Source organism: Festucalex cinctus, chromosome 7 (genome assembly GCF_051991245.1).
Source record: "Festucalex cinctus isolate MCC-2025b chromosome 7, RoL_Fcin_1.0, whole genome shotgun sequence".
NCBI lineage: Eukaryota > Metazoa > Chordata > Actinopteri > Syngnathiformes > Syngnathidae > Festucalex > Festucalex cinctus.
In genome coordinates this window covers 19,060,288-19,074,220 of record NC_135417.1, presented here as the reverse complement: position 1 = coordinate 19,074,220, position 13,933 = coordinate 19,060,288, and the positions used below count along the sequence as shown (strand labels likewise).

Genomic DNA, 13,933 nt, shown 5'->3' with positions numbered 1-13,933 from the left:
TTATTCCTAAAATACACTTATTATTGTAGCTATGCCACTGCAACATTATGCACAGTTCACTTCAAACATTAACACTGTACTTGAATATAGGAAAATAAAAAGTGTACTTAAGTAATGACTACATTCGGATGAATTGACAATATTTAATGAAAATCACACTCCAACATTTCCTGAACATTATACAACCTGTAAAAAAAGCATCTAGAGGTTTTTAGTTTTTTTGGGCGGGTGGGGGTGCGGGTGGGGAATACATTAAATATTTTGATATTTTGCAAGGGAAAAAAAAACATGCAAAGACTGCAAGACTTGGTTTAGTGCAGAATTGCAGAGGTATTTCGGGAAACTTGTTCACCCTCTCAATTGTCCCATTTTTTATTTATTTTTTGCTGTTTTTGTTGTTTTTGTGTGGGCTAAAACGGTGACAAGCTGATGCAACCAAGGAACAATATATAAGTACCCACATGTCTTTCTTCTTTGGCGATTTTGCGCAGTTGCCACTTTTATTAATGGCAACTAATAGCGGCAAACTAGGCGGCACTGCCACCACATAAACATATGATGCCGTGGCTAGCTACACTAAAATGTGGCTAGGAGAGCTTTATACTGTTTAGCCAATTTGGCTAAAAAGTTTCGTGACCCAGCGCCAACCCTGCCTGCCATCCAAGAAGTTGATGTGTAAAAGCTCAGAGGTTGAACAAGACTGCAAGCTTGTGATGCAACTACTGCTTGTCTCAAAAAGTGAACAATAATTTATTATTTGGCAACCTATGGTACATGCCTCAGTGGCTACACTGAGCTCGAAAAGTGCTTAAAGAAAACGATGACCTTGCTGACAAAGGAAGGAAACTACGAAAGGTCAGTGAATTGTGTGGTTAACAAAGAGCAACAGTAAGTAACTCACACAATGGCAGACAAGCAAGTTTTGACATTTGTAGAATGCACTGCAATAGTCTCAATATGAGGGGTGTTGATTGATCAATAATGGATTGTTAAGTACAAGTGATTTTTTTTGTTTTGTTTTTATTTTATTTTTTTGTAATTTCTGACACAACTGAATGGCCATCCCAGATGAGTAAAGACGGTTTTGACTCCACGTTTACTTTTCTTACGTAAAAAAAAAAAAAAAAAAAAAAAAAAAAAAAAAAAAAAAAAAAAAAAAAAAAAAAAGAGAGAGAGAGAGAGAGAAAAAAAAAAAGAGTGGATCACACTACTACACCTGAATGTACATTTATGACTAGCGTCTTGCATTATAGACGTTCAGTTCGGACTCAAATCACCTTCATATTAAACATTTGTCATTGAAGTCTCGAGTGATTTGTTCTTTTTACATAATGACACCAGCGGTTAACTTATAGTGTTATATGGAGTCTGTTCTCTTTAAGTTTCTTTCTTTCTCACACATTTTCTTTCCATCTCTTTCTTCCTGACTGTGCTCATAAATCACTGGTTACATAAACTGCCGCCAAGTTAGTTTCCACTAGTGTTACATGAACCTTCCTAAGTACAAAACGGGATGTTATAGAGACCTTAAGAAGTTCAGATGAACTTGTGGCGTTTTTCTTGATATAATTTCAGGAGTTCAACTTCAGTAAATGTAGCACCAACCAAACCGTATTTACAGTACATGTTGCAGATCTGCATCATGCTACGTCATGTGTCACGAGGTTGCCATTCACTTCCTGTTAGTTAAGTTTCCACGTATAAAATACAGCAGACTCCCAATATTAACAGGGGAAACAGTCTGGGCCAACAAATGAACAGCGAAAATCCACTTACTTATGATGGCCTTTATAAATGCGTTTGGGGGGGTCTAACCCATAAATTATTGGAAAAACTGATAAACCTACAGTAAGCTTTTGTTGTTTTTAAACTAAAAATGTTGGTTGGCTTACACCAACCAAAAAGTGTAGTTTCCTGCGTGAGGGGAGGAGATGAAAGAGGGTGTGCTTGATGAAGCAGAGAGTCTTCTGTCTATCGGAATGATCTTATTCAAATTAATGCAAAGTTTGTTACCGCGGTATCATACACAAACTTCACTATATGACAACTCTGGAATTGTCACAACGGTTGGAGGTGCGAGTGTGTGAGTGGAGTTAGACCCAATGGCGGAGAAACATTACAGGGAGACAAACAGGAAGGGCAATGTGAGGAACTTTATTTACAAAAACCAAGTAACAGACTGGACGGAACGTGAGAGAACCGATTGCCTAGACCAGACTGGACAAGGGGAAGCAGGTAGCCATGACTGGACTGAACGTGGAGCGACTTGGCTGAGATGTGGAAAAAATTGGCTGGAACGTGGAGAGTCTTGGCTGGGACGTGGATACTAGACTTGGCTGGGACGTGGAGCGACTTGGCTGGGACGTGGAGCGACTTGGCTGGGACGTGGAGCGACTTGGCTGGGACGTGGAGCGACTTGGCTGGGACGTGGAGCGACTTGGCTGGGACGTGAAGTGACTTGGCTGGGACGTGAAGTGACTTGGCTGGGACGTGAAGCGACTTGGCTGGGACGTGAAGCGACTTGGCTGGGATGTGGATAGACTTGGCTGGGACGTGGAGCGACTTGGCTGGGATGTGGAGAGACTTGGCTGGGACGTGGAGCGACGGCTGGGATGTGGAAAGACTTGGCTGGGATGTGGAAAGACTTGGCTGGGACGTGGAGCGACTTGGCTGGGATGTGGAGAGACTTGGCTGGGACGTGGAGCGACTTGGCTGGATGTGGAGAGACTTGGCTGGGACGTAGAGCGACTTGGCTGGGATGTGGAGAGACTTGGCGGGGACGTGGAGCGACTTGGCTGGGACATGGAGAGACTTGGCTGGGACGTGGAGAGACTTGGCTGGGACGTAGATAGACTTGGCTGGGACGTAGATAGACTTGGCTGGGACGAAGATAGACTTGGCTGGTACGTGGAGCGACTTGGCTGGGACGTGGAGCGACTTGGCTGGGACGTGGAGCGACTTGGCTGGGATGTGGAGAGACTTGGCTGGGACGTGGAGCGACTTGGCTGGGACATGGAGAGACTTGGCTGGGACGTGGAGAGACTTGTCTGGGACGTAGATAGACTTGGCTGGGACGTAGATAGACTTGGCTGGGACGAAGATAGACTTGGCTGGGACGTGGAGCGACTTGGCTGGGATGTGGAGAGACTTGGCTGGGACGTGGAGCGACGGCTGGGATGTGGAAAGACTTGGCTGGGATGTGGAAAGACTTGGCTGGGACGTGGAGCAACTTGGCTGGGATGTGGAGAGACTTGGCTGGGACGTGGAGCGACTTGGCTGGATGTGGAGAGACTTGGCTGGGACGTAGAGCGACTTGGCTGGGATGTGGAGAGACTTGGCTGGGACGTGGAGCGACTTGGCTGGGACATGGAGAGACTTGGCTGGGACATGGAGAGACTTGGCTGGGACGTGGAGAGACTTGGCTGGGACGTAGATAGACTTGGCTGGGACGTAGATAGACTTGGCTGGGACGAAGATAGACTTGGCTGGTACGTGGAGCGACTTGGCTGGGACGTGGAGCGACTTGGCTGGGACGTGGAGCGACTTGGCTGGGATGTGGATAGACTTGGCTGGGACGTGGAGCGACTTGGCTGGGACGTGGAGCGACTTGGCTGGGATGTGGAGAGACTTGGCTGGGACGTGGAGCGACTTGGCTGGGACATGGAGAGACTTGTCTGGGACGTGGAGAGACTTGTCTGGGACGTAGATAGACTTGTCTGGGACGTAGATAGACTTGGCTGGGACGTAGATAGACTTGGCTGGGACGAAGATAGACTTGGCTGGGACGTGGAGAGAGTTGGCTGGGACGTGGAGAGACTTGGCAAGGCGTGGGCAAGCTTGGCAAGGCGTGGGGAACGACACCAACACAACTCGACAAGACCGTGCGAACAAACACCACTGACTAAATACACTAACACTAACGAAACACTAACGACACACCTGAGAAACACAATAGGCTGAGGGCACTGATTGGTCACACATACTGGGAAGGGAAGACGCGCAGGTGGACAAGGTTAACGATAACGAGACGTGGGGAGAACATAGGAGAAAACACTACAACATCTAAAACTAAACAAAACCCAAACACCCGGAACCAAAACATGACAGGAATTTTGCAGAGCGGTCATAGGTCAGGACTCTGTAGTGAAAACAAGGGGGAGAAGACCATTGCTTAAGGTGATGGAGGAGGAAATGAAGTAGTGGATCCTGACAATCTGTGATCAGTTGGTCAGAAATTCCAAGACCCAGATCCCCAGTGGCAGTGATGGACTCGACCCAAGAAAGCTCAGCTTTTGCACCAGGTTCTCTGGGATGATGGTGTTGAAGGCAGAACAGAAATCCAGGTGGGTGAGTGCTGTGTGGGCCATCTATGAGATGCAAATTATCAGTGGTGAAGGGTCTACAATGTTGATGGCGTTTTTGATCTGCGCCACGATCAGCTTCTTAAAGCACTTCATGACAATTGGAGTGACGGCTACTGACTGATAGTCATTCACACATTTGTGAACTCGCGAGGCAAGTACTGTGTCATCCAACAATCAAATTCTCTATTTCCTCGGAGCAGTGGCTCCCTATACGGTCACTGTTTGTGCAGCAACCTTTGTTGAGCCACCACCCCAATGTTTGTTCCCCGAGCAGGCATCAGAGTCGACTCGAAACAGATGTAGTCCATCAATCTTAAAGGGCGAGTGAGGCATGTTGTCCTGTGGCCACGTTTCCGTCAAACAAAGAGCAGAATAATACGTCATCTCGCTGGAACTACATAACCTCAGGTGAAGTAAGGCTATTTATATTCTCTAGTGAGCGAATGATGGCTCAGAAGAGTGATGGTATAGGCAGAGGTTGTCACGATACTAAAATTTCAAGCTTGATATCAATACCCAGGAAATTACTTGATACTCAATACAATTTTCGATACCACGAAGATAAAAAAAAAGAAATACCTGAAAAAATTCATAGAAAAATATTTTTACTAGCATAACCGCAAATAATCAATTAAATACATTATTAATAATAAAAAAAAATAAGTATCACTTTTTCCACATATAAATAAATAAATAACACAAATAGAATATGTCATACAATTGCCACAATGACAACATTTTTGGTTGTGTAAGGTAAAAACACATAATAATCAGTAATCAGAACTATATTTTGAGGTAGTAAATATACAAAACAAAAATAAACAATCCGTAAAAATGAAAATCAAATGCAGCATTTGCACTCAGCTACACCTTTTTTAAAAGGCTAAAATTGCAAAATGCCAATATCTATTAAGGCATACAAGGGTTTAGAAAGTGCACTTCATTCTATAATGACTGTCTAAGCTTGTCGTATCACTGGTCTGAATTGTCTTTGCTGTTGAATGATTTTTTACACTGTAGACAAGCCATGTCAATGTGCTCCTCTTGCCCTTATTGGGTTGCAAATGAGCACCGTTATAGTAAACACACTCTGAGGCACAATTTGAAGCAGGTACATATTCACTGAGCATAAAGCTAACTGTGAGCCTGTGGCTAATAGCTAATAATGTTCACTGAGCATAACCGCGGTAGCCGGCAAATGGCTAATAACAAAAACACAAGGCATCTTGCTTTCTCTTGTCCATCAAGACTGGCTGCTTTGGCTGACTGAGAGATACGTCAGTACTGACGGAATGCCCACCTCTGGGTACAGGTGACTCGTTAGCCTTTAGCTGAGTTTATGTTTACCCCAATTTTGTTTGTGCGAGCAACACAGCTACAGTCTGTTGAGAGTAGTTTTCAACATTGATTAAATAGTTGTCATTGAACTCTCTTTGAATGATACCAATTTAGGGTACACCAATTTCGGTTTCGAGGTCCGGAGTCCTGCAGGTTTTAGATGGTTCCGCCGACCAACACACCTGATACTAAAGCTCAGGATCGTTATCAGGCATGCTGATGAGCTGATTATATGAATCAGGTGTGCTAGTGGGCGGAAACATCTCAAACCTGCAGGACTCCGGACCCCGAGGACCGGAATTAGTGAATCATGCTGTATTCTCTCCGAGCTATACTATATACACGCACACACAGTTCTATTGTTGAGATGGCATTAAAAATGTCTTTGATGTCATTGCATAAGGGCTTAAGCCTGGGCGCTCGAGGAGCCGCTGCAGGGTGTTACCATCTTGACTCAATTTATATACAATTAGTGTAAAGAGCTAAATTAAGTCAGAAATTATTCTAAAGTAATTTCAACAACTTTTTTTTCTAACTATGTGCTAGACTTTTGGGGGGGGGGGGGGGGGGGGGTTGGACGTTGGCAAAACTTTTGAAAACATTTGAAATTCATCAATAACATATTTTAGCATGGAAGTAAGCGGTACTGAAAATGGATGGCTGGATGGATATAATTTTGGATACAGATTTGTACATACTAGTGTATTAACAGAATTTTTTTTATTTTTCTTAAAGCAAATATCTTAACGTCTCTATACTGAATTACTTGTTGTGACTAATTACAAGAATTTATAAAGAAAATTGTCATTAACTGGATTTTGCATTTACATAAGTCAGCACAAATTACATCATACTGACTCACGCATGCATGCACACCCAAACACACACATGTTGCAGAAGGGTGCAGGATGTCTGATAAAGCTACAGTATGCTGTCGTGGTGGTGGTCTATTCTTGAACACAAATGTATTATTTAAAGCAAACTCCTTCACTACGTTAAGTAGTTTAAATAGAAGCATTTATTCAGTCCATTGTCTTGGTAAGAATACTGACATGAATTGGTGATTCTGAACAACCTGCTACCTGCAATTAAGTGATAAAAACGTTTGCAGCCAAGTGGCTACTATGGGACAAACCCATCCAATTATAAGCCATAAATCTCCTCTAATAGGGAAATGTAAAAATAAATGTAAATCTTCAACAAGACGCAACCTGCTGCATGGTCTGGGCTGGGTGAAAATGAAGGGGGATGAAGAGAAAGAGATTTAAAAAAAAGTCTCACAGCAAAGAAACGAGTGGGGGAGTTTTATAAGAAGATTGCAACCACAAGTTGTCAAATTGTTTCTCCTTGCTTTCCGCCTTCTCTGGGCTAAATGTAGGCTGGCATGCTTTTATTTAAGGCGTGCAGCAAACGGGTAGTTTTGTGTGTGATAATCTAAAAGAGGGAGGAGGGGTCCTTCAGCGTGCAAGACAAATTCAGGGGAACTCTTCCCCTATTAGTTGCCTTTGAAATCTGAAATATTCAAATTGACATCACAATGATGAGAAATGCACTCCATGCCGCTCATGCGTTCCCATTCTCTCCAAGGGGGGCGGGGGGCAGGTGGCAGCTGCTCAGCCCCCCTCCTGGCAGGCAGAAGAAGCAGCTCCGGCCCACGACTGCCACTAACATGAGAATGCTTGGAGAGGAAAAGCCATGCGGCGCAGCCCATCACTTGTGGCGAGAGAGCACATAACACTCTCAGCCCCCGTAATGATCACACTCGCCTTCGCATACGCTCTCCCCCCTCCCCGTAACTTCTGCAGCGGTTTGAAAAAAAGATACGCTGTGTTTGCTGAGACAGAAAGCAACTTGTCTTGTAATCAGGGATTGATCTAAGATCTTTTATAATCCACTATAGGTATTTCATAACATCGTCTCAAATTTACCAAAAGCAGGCAAGGATTACAGCCACTTTTAATGCATTCAAAGCCTTCACCCACCCTCACGTATAGGAAAGTATAAGAATCTTCTTGCTGTGCAACAAAAAGCAGAAATCTTTTCAGTTGTTCTGTTGTGGTTCCAGACGCAACCACTGCTCACTCCAAAAAATGCATCATACAAATACAGATGGCGCTTACCTCACTTTGTAGCGATGTACAAGTTGTTTAGCAGTCCATCACCCAACCCTGTACACTAAAGTTTGGGGAGGGTGAAGAGGAAGCAACAGGCACGAATAGTAACGGGAAAACAAAAAGAGATTTAAGAACGTGGACTAAACGAAAAACGGACGCATCGACTTCCACAGACTCCTAGTTGAAGCAAGAGGGTTTGTAAAACACACTCACACGCACGCACGCACGTACGTACACGCATACACACGAGCTAACTCTCTCTCTTGCATGCCTCTCCAGCTTGACGTCAGCACAGTCACATGACCTCACTCTGGAGTGGAGGGGAAATGCAATGGGAGGGGAAACACTGAGAGAAAAGAGACACAGAAGCCTGCATTGCCATGGCAACAGGGACACTGCTCTGAAATGATTTCAATAGGTCAACACACTCGTGCACGCACGCACACACGCACTGAGTGTAGTTAGATAAGAAGACGTGAATCAAAAAGGGTGCTAAAATGGCCTTTTCTGTATTCAGATTCCAAAATAAATCATTTTAAACTGCCCCTATGAACACAGTAACATATAACGAAGAGCAGGAAATGTAGAGCATATAGTAACTTCTCAAGTGGTAAAATAAACAACAGTGCAAAGAAAGAGTGCATTACATCGGCCATATTCTATTTCTATTACACGAGAAAACTAAAACATCTCATTATCCCATCCTCCACTCAGTCAACAGCTTTGTCAGACGACATTCATCTGAATAGCATCTGCTGGTCAACCGAATGTGGCGAAGGGGGAGGCCAGGCCGGGTAGCGGGTGGGGTAGCGTGGGGTGAGGTCAGCCATGTGAACACTACCCCCCACTGAGAAACTATGTGAAAGACTCATGCAAAAAGACATGAGATGGAATGCCATGCAGGGCAGAGAGAATGGACAGTGAAACATTGAAATGAACCTGCAGCTTGGATAAATAGTATTACTGCCAAGTGTCCTGTTCAATGCTAAAATAAAATCATGGTTAAAAGAATCTGTATAGTATAAGTATTCCGTTTCTATTTTGAATAAAAATATATTATTGCTGAAAATCAATTACGTGTTTCCAAATTATACATTTCGAAGCTTGATGTGGCAATGAAAGTTCATGAAATGCATCAATGAATGCAATTTAGAACTGCATTTTTCTTGCCTGCCTGTGTGTGCGTGTGCAGGCATTCGGAAGGAGAGTAGGTAACAGGCACAAGAGGGAATTCCTCTCTGCTGAAAATTCAGGAAGCAACAGCCTAGCCGGAAGAGAAAACAACTTCTCTCTCCAAAGCAAATCATTTAGTGGTTCCTTTGAAACGGAAACAGTCTCATACGGTGTCTTTGTTAGAAACACACGCCTAAGCAACAACATTATTGTCCGCATACTTGCAACTGAAGTCAGCTGAGTGAAAAAAAAGAAATCAGGAAACTTCATCAAGTGTGAAACCTTGATTGTAATTCAACATATTTTAGGCAGCGAATATAAAGAACGAGACCTAGTGAGAAGTAAGAAAATATTGTGGCTGAGTGGAATGAGGTTATGTAAGACTTTAAGTTGAGTAGTGAAAACTAAAACCTGCATGGTCAAATAAAACCAGATCATCAATATAAAATATGTATTCAATCAAAATAAAATGTGTGTGTGCGTGCGTGTGTGCTGTCTTGCACTGTTGCCTCTGGTTTTCAAAACTGCTATATGAATGTTTTCACAGCTTTAAAAAAAAAAAAAAAAAAAAAAAAAAAAAAACTATTACTAAAAGTAATAGTTTCACAATGACAAAATGAATACATATTGAATATTGAATATTTTTTTTAACCTTGAACCTTCTTGCTGTGTGGTAGCACTCTAAATAATGGCTCACTGTGTATGCTGGCTAAAAGTTTTGAAAACTGCCAAACAACTTCTGCCATGATATCAGCATAAGAACTTTAGCAAGGATGTGGGTGTGCAGGGTTTGGTTATCAGCCAAGGAGGCTTCCTACTCCTACTGCATACTAAAAATGGGCCTAGCAAGCGAAAAATGTTTTACTCCTCAATAAGAATTCTAACTTTGTGTAATTGACTACTGGTATCAAAATGGAGCGCACCACTTGGCTTCAACCACTGGTGGCGCTGTTGATTGAGTCTCAACTCCGCTTTATTTTGCTTTTGCTTTTTTTCCCCTTCTTTTTTCTTGTATATTTTCACCCACTCCCACAAACTCGCACAGAAACAAACATGGTCTCCCAGGAAGGGAAGCGAACCAACTACTCAGTCTCAACTTGTTTGTGACCGGAAGAACATGACATGACGTCAACTTATAGGACTCCATCCCCTCTCTACTATGACCAGTGTTGCCAGAAACATATGTGAAAGTAACACTTAACACATGACATCTCTATATGTAGATATTTGACTACAGTTACTTCTTTACAACGACACATTTGATTACTGCAGAACATTTAACTCTTTGACTGCCAAAAACGTTTAATTACGATTACTAAAACCACAATGTATGCCGCCATAAACGTTAAATGACGTCATCTACGTTTTTTTTTTTTTTTTTTTTAAATCAATGTGAAGTACAACGTCTAAGTGCAGCGCTGCCTAGTCAATGGGGTGTGGAATCAAAAACACTAACTAACTATGGCCAGCGGATGGCATTGTGTCTCTTTTCAATGTGCTGCCGGTGTATGGAATTACAATGAAACATGACAGACTGATGAATGCTCGTAATCGACGAAATCGGCTGGCACTGTAGGGGGTTGTTTTTTTGATAATGTGTGGCAGTAAACGAGTTTTAATAATGTTGGCAAGCAGCTCATAAAACTCTCACTGGCAGAACATTTGACAACACTTGAAAAGGAATCACATATTTTTTTTAAACTCAACAAAAATGGAACGAATCTAATAATTCAGCACAAAACAACCTTTGCAGCAAACAAAGTGCTGTACATGGATTAAAAATTAGTCATACAATCGCAAAGAGTGAAAAACAGTCTCATCTTGAGTCAAAAGGAAAATAACAAAAATGTGTAATTAGACAAGTTTTAAAATAGGCACGTTCTCAAGCTGGAAATCCAGTCACTATTTTGAGTTTGCATCAGCTAAAGAAAATATTAAGGTACATTGCACACTTTGTACTGTTGACAAAGTGATATCTAGCTTCAAATAACTTTAAGTATGTAAAAAATACAACAGCAACATAAGGATCTCAGCACATTCAAGCTTCAAGAGATATATCTATTAGACCTTGTAATCATTATATTTATAAACAACATACATTAGAAATGCTTTTAAAAAAGCATTTATGTTAAGTAAAGTCTAGAAAACGTTTTTTTTTTTTTTTTTTTTTTTTTTTTTAATAAAAACAAGTAGCTGGTTTATGTTAAGTGGAATCCATAGAGACTATTTTTTAAATAAAAATAATTAAACAAAAGGGGAAAAAGGCTGTTTTTAATTTCAATAATCTTTATTTTTAAATGTCGTTAAAAATGCACTTCCAATTAAGTATTGGCAAAACCAGTTGTCAATTTGATGTTAATCGGGGGTGTCAGCATCTTTTGAATGTAACTAATGAAGTAACTTGTAATCTAACTTTGAAACTTTTAGAAGCAAATAAAGTAGCTAATTAAGTTACTTTTCCAACTGCGGCGACACTGTATGACACAACTCCTTCAGATAGCATTATTCTGATGCCAGAAGGAAAACAGGAGCTCAGAACATTCAGAAAGAGCCTCTCATCCCTTCATTACATACTGCATGCCATTTAATCGAAAAGCAAGTTAAATGACTATCCTCACTTAATACTAATATCCATCCATCCATCCATCCATTCCTCACAAGGGTCGCGGGGGCTGCTGGAGCCTATCTCATCTGGCTTTGGGCAGTAGGCGCGGTACACCCTAGACTGGTTGCCAGCCAATCTCAGACTTAATATTAATATCATTTAATATTGCTTTTATACTTTCAAAGTACACGGGCAATTACTTGAGTGTATAAACTGCAAAATCCAGCCGATCCTTCCATTTGGACCTGAAATGTTCCTGTATCTGCGTAGGTTATCACGATATGCTCTGGCTTCCTCCCACAGATAAAACATGCAGCAGAGAGGGTTTAAGATGTTCAAAAATAATAAGTTCTATGCTCTGCCCGAGTTGTTATTCATTTGACATTGAAACCCCTTTCATTTATGAAATCCTATCGTGGTTATTGTAAATTCCCTCCTATGTTCAATCCTTATAATAATTCAAAAAATTATTTTATTTGAAATACTGATTTAAAACTGCATTCCTTTGCAAATTGTGTTCAAAAGAAAACATTTTAAGCTTCCAGGGAGTCCATCCATACAGCGGCTAGAAGAAAGGACACCAACATACTGCATGTCATGCATTGTTCTTCATGTCAGGCTTCATGTTCAGTCAAGCGAGAGGATTCATTGTCCTAGCTATCACAGAGCAGCTGGTTGGAAGACAGAGGCAAGAAAATGACACATCCCATTACAGCCTGATCTACAGTTTTCACTTTCAAATGATACATAATGTTAATATAATATCAGTGTGTGTGCGTGCGCGCAACATTTATAAAAAACAAAACATGTCAACAGAGTGGATACAAAGTTTAGCACCAGCCGCTACCTCGTTTCTTCATTAACTATTCATTATCAGGAACAAATCCCTCAACCATGCAGGAAACACACGAAACAAATCTTACATTACTCTCTATGGTGACACATAGAGAGACTTTTGAAATAACAACTTAGCTTTAAATATAAAAGCAATGATTTAAATGTTTTCATTCGGACTTTTGTGAGGGGCGGTCAGAGACTGTAGACGGGCCAGTTGTGCTGCATAAATAGAAAGGCTACCAAATGTTTTGTCCTCGTGTGTGTATACCTCGCTCATGCAGAATGGAACTTGTTACTTGCTCTGTCTGCCTTCACAGTTGACTAGAACACATCAGAAAATCTTGCAGCCAAAAAAACATACTCGCACGTTACAAGTTTGAGGCCTCTGTGGATTCATAACTAAACTCTCAAGAGAAAAACACAACATCAAGCTAATGATTTCCCGAGGTTACTTTTCAAGAGTATTCTTGACTTCAAGGGCGCTATTTTTGTGGCCAGTGGCAAGTCCAGCGGAAAGCGCATGGGTGGAGTTTTCTCTCTTATGGTATTTTGCTAGAGTAGCGCAGATAGAGAAAAGAGGGTGTTACACCATTGTGCATTTTTGTGGGAGGGAACACAGCCAACTCCTGGCCAATCCAAGCGGCTCCCCTCATTAATTTAAATTCAGTGTAAAGATATTACATTCATTTCTATAATGATTCTTGTACACCACATGCTCTATTTGAACTATTTTCTCTTCCGACAAAAACAGACAGGAACTTGTCATTTTTTGGAACGAACCTCATGCTAGCCCTGATTTATTCAACATTATTCTTGCCGTTTGCCATTGTTTGGAAAAATGCTTTTACTGAGTGAGTATTTAAAAAATAAAAATCAATCTGTGTCAACTTTTTTTTGCACATATCCAATGTGCCACATGGGGACTCGTGGCTAATAAAGCGGCTACTATAGGTCCAATACATGTTTGTTTTTATGGCTAAATTTAGCTGTTACAGGTTTGTCGTCCGGTACTTGTTGAAATATGTTTTTGTTGTTTACTTTGGATTAGATTTGGCTACACGTCATGCTGAGTCTTGTTTTCCTGTATTCACATTGTGAAGTGTCCAACCGATCAGTTCCTGCCAGGCATCTTGTCCAGTGTGTCTCGTCGTCTCGTCAGTTTGCTTGTATTTAGTTCCCAGAGGGGTATTCCAGAAAGTCAGTTACGTGATAACTCGGAGGAAGTAGACCCGAAGTTGATCAATCAGTTGCAAAGGGTTGGGTATGAGAAATTCCGACACAGTCTTCACGGGTAAGAAAAGTCATTAGTCAGGTTTCCATCCAAATGTTTTGCAAATTTTAAGCATTTTTACAAACAAATATTTTTCAACACAATTCTAGTTACCTACTGCATTTTGCGTTAAAATGTGTCTTAATAGTGCACTGTGACTTTCTAAACTCCTTATAATCACACAAATACAGCAAAGATATGGCAGCACTCAAGATTTCACTCAAGGCAAGAC

At 41.5% G+C, this 13,933-nt stretch overlaps 1 protein-coding gene across 5 annotated transcripts in view; it reads right to left on the bottom strand.

Moving 5' to 3' along the window:
- ncalda (neurocalcin delta a) overlaps positions 1-13,933 on the bottom strand; it is a 55,456-nt gene that overhangs the window by 25,988 nt on the left and 15,535 nt on the right. For 2 of the 5 annotated variants that reach the window (XM_077527224.1, XM_077527225.1), the window contains exon 1: positions 7,823-8,112. The exons of 2 other annotated variants lie outside the window; for them this stretch is intronic. The gene's annotated coding sequence lies outside the window, so the exon portion shown is untranslated. Of the gene's footprint in view, positions 1-7,822; positions 8,113-12,124; positions 12,240-13,933 lie in introns of those variants that run through there. One more of the 5 variants, XM_077527226.1, reaches the window with a different exon arrangement.